Source organism: Xenopus tropicalis, chromosome 2 (genome assembly GCF_000004195.4).
Source record: "Xenopus tropicalis strain Nigerian chromosome 2, UCB_Xtro_10.0, whole genome shotgun sequence".
NCBI lineage: Eukaryota > Metazoa > Chordata > Amphibia > Anura > Pipidae > Xenopus > Xenopus tropicalis.
The window spans coordinates 3,653,438-3,661,038 of record NC_030678.2 but is presented as its reverse complement, the minus strand read 5'-3'; the positions used below and the strand labels follow the sequence as shown (position 1 = coordinate 3,661,038).

General features: G+C 46.2%; 1 protein-coding gene across 1 annotated transcript in view; it reads left to right on the top strand.

Moving 5' to 3' along the window:
* Positions 1–636: 636 nt before the first annotated feature.
* zbtb20 (zinc finger and BTB domain containing 20) overlaps positions 637–7,601 on the top strand; it is a 118,864-nt gene continuing 111,899 nt past the window's right edge. Inside the window, exon 1 of the mRNA XM_018091373.2 lies at positions 637–750. The gene's annotated coding sequence lies outside the window, so the exon portion shown is untranslated. The remainder of the gene's footprint in view (positions 751–7,601) is intronic.

The window sequence follows — 7,601 nt, the reverse complement described above, 5'->3', positions numbered from 1 at the left end:
GTTAGAGGGGTCTGTAAGATTTGTGTGTTTATGGGGGGGTCGGGTTGAAGACCCCAATTACAATGGGGCAGATTTACTGGAGAGGAGATGCCACTGACACTTTCCCTTTGCTTTAAAGGAGACATATCCTATAAAAATTACGAATGTACCAGGGAATTATACTCCTCTAGATATAGAAGGATTGTGCTTAAAGTTGTGTTTCTGACTGATTTATTGAGAAATTCCACCCAAAACCCCACTAGCCCCGCCCATCTGTTCCACTTCCTGCTGGCTGAATTCTCTGGATGAGCTGGGGAGCCGGCGGCCCTCCGTACCCTGCACTGTAGGATAGGAACCAATCAGCAGTCAGGCAGACCTGATAGGGAACTGAAGCCTGTCTGTGCTTGTGTGACTGCAGAGCTGTGATTGGCTCTCCTCCTCCTACTGTGCTTCTGGCAGGGACCGTTAGGACACGCCCACCCCTCATTTGAAACCCAGACAGGGACCTGAGAGGATCTATAGGGAGCTCCAATAAAGGGGCCATTGTTACAGATAGGGTTAATTTTTAGCACAAAGTGAAACCCATTTATCCAATATGTCTCCTTTAAACAAAGAATATACAGATGTCTGTCTCACATCCTGCTGTCTGTCCCTCAGGTGAGTGCCGGCTGCCGTAGCAGGGACCCCCAGCGTGCCCTATGTGGATGATACCGGGCGGAGCGAGGAACCCCCGCCGTGCTCCCCAGCACCCAGACCTGCTGCATTAAAGAGGTACCAACTCATTCTCTCCTAATGACTAGAGATGTGTAGGCCCCAAGCAAACATGCAGCCGCTGCCAAACACACTTGTTACGTTGCGCAATTTGGCAGTCGCCTCCGAAATGGCTCTAATTGGGATACGAACAGCAGAGAGCAGGGAATTGTATTAATATCGGCAATGGAGAGTGGGTTCCCTTCAGGTAGGGGTCAGGGCCATGGGGCCGGGTTGCTGATGGAACCAGAGATTGGGTGCAGCTGGGTCAGGGCCTGTAGAGGGGGCCCTTGGGTTGGAGGAAAGTGTTTGTTAAGGACCTTGTAGTTCCACAGCAGATGGGGCACCACTGGTTGGACCTCCCTGGCATCAATCCTATAGTCCTTTTAAATAAGACTCAGTTTAATGAGTCCCGGCCTGGGGTGTCTGGTAAGATTGTATATATGGAGGTGCCCTTTGACATCACCGTTGTATAATGACCACTTCCTTTGTGCCGGTAGTTAGTATGTTTATGATGCTGTGTCTATGACATCACAACCATATAATGACCACTTCCTTTGTGTTACAATGTTTATGGTACTGTATCTTTGACATCACAATTGTATAATGACCACTTCCTTTGTGCCAGTAATTACAATGTTTATGGTACTGTCTCTATGACATCATAACTGTATAATGACCACTTCCTTTGTGCCGGTAGTTACAATGTTTATGGTACTGTCTCTATGATATCACAACTGTATAATGACCACTTCCTTTGTGCCCATAGTTACAATGTTTATGGTACTGTCTCTATGACATCATAACTGTATAATGACCACTTCCTTTGTGCCCATAGTTACAATGTTTATGGTACTGTCTCTATGACATCATAACTGTATAATGACCACTTCCTTTGTGCCCATAGTTACAATGTTTATGGTACTGTCTCTATGACATCATAACTGTATAATGACCACTTCCTTTGTGCCCATAGTTACAATGTTTATGGTACTGTCTCTATGACATCATAACTGTATAATGACCACTTCCTTTGTGCCCATAGTTACAATGTTTATGGCGCTGTCTCTATGATATCACAACTGTATTATGACCACTTCCTTTGTGCCGGTAGTTAGTATATTTATGGTGCTATTCTCTATGACATCACAACTGTATAATGACCACTTCCTTTGTGCCGGTAGTTAGTATATTTATGGCGCTGTCGCTATGACATCACAACTGTATAATGACCACTTCCTTTCTGTTACAATGTTTATGGTACTGTATTTTTGACATCACAATTGTATAATGACCACTTCCTTTGTGCCGGTAGTTACAACGTTTATGGTACTGTCTCTATGACATCACAGCTGTATAATGACCACTTCCTTTGTGCCAGTAATTACAATGTTTATGGTACTGTCTCTATGATATCACAGCTGTATAATGACCACTTCCTTTGTGCCAGTAATTACAATGTTTATGGTACTGTCTCTATGATATCACAGCTGTATAATGACCACTTCCTTTGTGCCAGTAATTACAATGTTTATGGTACTGTCTCTATGATATCACAGCTGTATAATGACCACTTCCTTTGTGCCGGTAGTTAGAATATCTCTATGACATCACAACTGTATAATGACCACTTCCTTTGTGCCGGTAGTTAGAATATCTCTATGACATCACAACTGTATAATGACCACTTCCTTTGTGCCGGTAGTTAGAATATCTCTATGACATCACAACTGTATAATGACCACTTCCTTTGTGCCGGTAGTTAGAATATCTCTATGACATCACAACTGTATAATGACCACTTCCTTTGTGCCGGTAGTTAGAATATCTCTATGACATCACAACTGTATAATGACCACTTCCTTTGTGCCGGTAGTTAGAATATCTCTATGACATCACAGCTGTATAATGATCACTTCCTTTATGCCGGTAGTTACAATATTTATGGCGCTGCCTCTATGACATCACAGCTGTATAATGACCACTTCCTTTCTGTTACAATGTTTATGGTACTGTATTTTTGACATCACAATTGTATAATGACCACTTCCTTTGTGCCAGTAATTACAATGTTTGTGGCACTGTCTCTATGATATCACAGCTGTATAATGACCACTTCCTTTGTGCCGGTAGTTAGAATATCTCTATGACATCACAACTGTATAATGACCACTTCCTTTATGCCGGTAGTTACAATATTTATGGCGCTGCCTCTATGACATCACAGCCGTATAACGACCACTTCCTTCGGTCTTTCGGCAGTTTGCTGTCATTTAATGCTGATTATTTAAGTCAAAAGACGAGGTGCCATTAATACAGGGCAAAATTCCAACCATGGAGGGAAACGAGGCGACTCCCTAGCTCTTTGGTATAGGAATGTGTTTAATATCTCTCATTATTAGCCTGAAGGCGCTTGACAGCGGGGCCCATCTCGGCTCTTGCATTGATATATTGCACCGACATTGTCATAAGTCTCTGTATGTTCGTTCCCCAGTGTACGGCGCAGCCAATTATGATGGTGCTTTATAAATTAAGGCTAATAATTATAATAATACTCTTCTCCTCCCCACTGTGCCACTCGGCAATCTATTCACTGCTTAGTACATTGGGACATGGAGCCAATAAAATAAACAAGCGCAGGACGGTGCAGGCAAACGCGCATTTGTGCCGCGCTCGGGAAACAGCCAAACTTACGGCGGGATTCTGTGCAACTGCCCCGGCAGCGGCAGCTTCCTACCGGTCTGGGCTCGGGAGGTAGGTGTCTACTGTATGTACTGGGGGTCACATGACTGGGCTGTAATTGTGTATTGGGTATAATAAGGATAGACGGGGCTGTAACTGGGACATAGTGTGTATAGTAAGGCAAGAGGGGGCAGGAAAGGGACGTATTTGTGTTGCTATTTGTGCCTCGCCATGCTATTCCCAGACAATTTTCAATTGGTCTTTATTTTTTTTAGTGTTGTTTGTGAATGATTTAGCGTTGTGTTTCCATTTTGTAATTTCTGCAGCTTTCTGGTTGCTAGGTTCCAGTTTGCCCTAGCAACCGATCAGTAGTTCAACTAAGAGACTGGAATATGAATAGGAGAGGGCCTGAGTAAATGATAGGTAATAATATGTGCTAATAACAATATAGTTGTAGCCTCGCAGAGCAAAAGTGTTTGGCTGCCGGGGTCAGTGACCCCCCTTTGAAAGTTGGAAAGAATCAGAAGAAGGCAAATAACTCAAAAAGTATAAAAAATGAAGACCAATTGAAAAGTTGCTAAGAATGAGCAATTCGATAACATACTAAAAGTTACCCTAAAGGTGAACCACCCCCCCTTAAAGAATAGGAAGGGGAGAGGATGTCCAACATGTGGGGCTGTTATCTGTCGCAGCCAATCACACGTGGCCTTTCATTTCCGGGACTCGGGTGAAAGCTGATAGTTCACTGGTTGCTTTCATTTAGTAAATGCTGTAGCAATTGCCCCAGAGGGTTAATAAGTATCTCTTGCTTTCCTGCACTGACCCCGGGGGGGGGGGGGCATTGAGTTGGGGCCCCACAGATACATGAAACCCAACCTGCTGGAATTTCCATTCCTCCCGGTGCTTCAGTATCTCAGATTTCTGCACAATTTATAGGTGTTTACATTTATTTCCCTGGGATCAACTGTCTCTTTGCATTCTGTGTCCTCATTGCACCTTTGTACCCCCCCCCCCCCACGCAGTGCGGCCTGCGGCCTATCAGGTTCCCCCGGGGATCAGCTTCGGATTGTCACTTTTGCACCACAAAGGGTTTCAGCGCTTATTAGAGTCAGTCTCATTCGCTGAAAGATAAGAGTATCGAGTATGGGAACCCGGGGGGGGGGGTTTGGCTGAGGTACCAGGGGGCTTTGGCTCATGTATGGGGGGGAGGTTGGATTGGCTCATGTATGGGGGGGTTTGGGTTGGTTCATGTACCAGGGGGGTTTGGCTCATGTATGGGGGAGGTAGGCTCATGTATGGGGGAGGTTGGGTTGGCTCATGTACTGGGGGGGTTTGGCTCGTGTATTGGGGGGGTTTGGCTCGTGTATTGGGGGGGTTGGCTTGGCTCATGTACCAGGGGGGTTTGACTCATGTACTGGGGGTTTTGGCTTATGTACGGGGGGTTGGCTCATGTACCAGGGGGGGTTGGCTCATGTACTGGGGGTTTTGGCTTATGTACGGGGGGTTGGCTCATGTACCAGGGGGGGTTGGCTCATGTACTGGGGGTTTTGGCTTATGTACAGGGGGGTTGGCTCATGTACTGGGGGAGGTTTGGATCATGTGCTGGGGGGGGATTTTGGCTTATGTGGGGGGGTGGTTGGCTCATGTGCTGGGGGGGTGGGTTGAGCTCATGTGCTGGGGGGGGATTTTGGCTTATGTATGGGGGCGTGGTTGGCTCATGTACTGGGAAAGGGGTTTGTTCATGTACTGGGGTGGTTTGGCTTATGTGGGGGGGTTTGGCTTATGTATGGGGGAGGTTTGGCTCATGTGCTGGGGGGGTGGGTTGAGCTCATGTGCTGGGGGGGAGCACCAGGGCTGCTGCTTCAGGGGCCCCTGCCGTGGCCTTCAAACTCCCCCCATCCCTCAGGGGCCCCCACCACCCGTCCCACCCCCTCCCCTGATAAACTTACCTTCATCGTATAGGGGGGAGTGCCCGGCCTGGTCAAGGGGGGGTCTGCAGCCTCAGCAGTAAGAAACACTGTGATTGGCCAATTGATTAAATACCGTTTCCCCAGACTTTTGGCCAGAATGGGATTGAGAACAATCGATCAGTTCAACTCAAGTTGCCCCAGGGACTGGTCCGATTGCCATCTTGGAGTCAGGAAGGAATTTTTTCCCCTCTGCGGCAAATTAGAGAGGCTTCAGATGGGGTTTTTTGCCTTCCTCTGGGGCAACTGGCAGTTAGGCAGGTTATATATAGGCATTATGGTTGAACCTGATGAACGTATGTCTTTTTTCAAACTAACTTACTATGTAACTCATTCACATTCATTATTTGCTTTAATAAATATTAAGATGATGTATCAATCACTTGACCCATAGTAGCCAATCATCCGCCGTAGTTACCTGAACTCTGTATCAGGAGAATTTCCCCTTTAAAGTGGCAGAGCCGTTCCGTCGCTTGTACCTCGAGCTGAGTGGCTGCCTGGGTACCTCTGCCAAAAAGCCGGGGCAGGATGCCAGGCACCCAGGCTGGGGGGGAACATGGGCCACAGGGCTGTGACGAGCGGCTAATTATGGTTTATGAATTTCAGCTTTAATCTGCAGTTCACTGAGTCCTGATTAAATATCAGTTAAACACAATTAAAGTTTGTGTTGTGTTTCTCTGCCTTGATCAGAATAATTAGAGACTAGGCGCAGTCGTGTCAGTAGTCGCAACAAGGCAGCAGAAATTTTCTAACCCCCCCACATTGAGTTTTTTCTTTAAAAGCCATTTCATAGCAGCAGCTGCGGGTATTATTGTCTGTGTTGCAGCCATTTGTGTGTAAGGTGGCTACTGGCACGGGCGGGGGGATCAATCAGATGTCGTTACCTTTTAGTATGTTATAGAACGGCCTATTCTTAGCAGCTTTTCAATTGGTCTGCATTTTTTATTTTGTATACTTTTTGAATTATTTGCCGCCTTCTTCTGACCCTCTCCAGCTTTCATATGGGGGTCACTGACCCCGGCAGCCAGGGTTGCACTGGCTGAAACCCCAGGGGCCTCCACCGCAGGGGCCCCGTCCCTCCAACAAGCATAAGTAGAACCAATCAGGGGAGGGAGACCAGCTGGTATCAGTTCAGGGGGGGGCTGGAGCCTACCGGGTTATTTCCCGGTATCCTGTCAGCCCAGTCCGACCCTGCCAGCAGCCAATAAATGATTGCTCTGTGAGGCTACAGTGTTATTGTTACTTTTTATTATTTATCTTTCTATTCTGCCCCTCTCCCTTTCATATTTCTGCCTTTCTTTCAAACCACTGCCTGGTTGCTAGGTTAAATTGGACCCTAGCAACCAGATAGCTGCTGATATTCCAAACGGGAGAGCTGCTGAACAAAAAGCAAAATAATTAAACAAACGCAAATGATAAAAAATACAGACCAATTGCAAATTGGTCTTGCTTTTTTATTTACAGCTTTTGAATTATTTAGCTACTTGTTCATCAGCTCTCCCGTCTTATCTATCTGGTTGCTAGGGTCCAATTTAACCTAGCAACCAGGCAGCAGTTTGAATTGAGAGATGGGTATATAAATAGAGGAGGGCCTAAATAGAAAGATAAGTAATAATAAGCAACAATAACAATAAAGTTGTAGCCTCACAGAGCAATAGTTTTTTTGGTTGCCGGGGTCAGTGACCCCCCAGGACAAATAATTCGAAAGCTATAAAAAATAAAACATCTATGACTAGGCCATCTATTAACATAGTAAAAGTTAACCTGAAGGGGAATTGCCCCTTTAATCTGCACGATGTTGCTGTTTCTAGAAACCCGTAGAGCAGCCCTGTCCTGTAATCCTTACAAAACCAGCACATCAATGGGGGTTTAGTTACCCTTTAATAACATAATTGAGCCCTGTACTTAGTGCCTGTAGCTCCCTGCCCCAAAGGCTTGCAGTCTATAGAGACCTACACAAACCCCAGGGGGCAAGGTCCTGGGTACCAACCCTGAAACCTTTTCTTTAGAAGCCCCTGGACCAACTGAGGGACTACTTGCCCCCCTGGCTCATTAGTACAGGGCAATTGTACCAATTTCCCCCCTCTCCCTACCCTGCAGGCAACTGACACGGGAGAGTATGCGGGCGGCCGGCTAAATTATTCCGCAGCCAAAATATTTTATGACTAAAGCACCTTTTTGTTCAGATGTGGCCGTAAATACGATGAGTAACAGGAAGGTGCC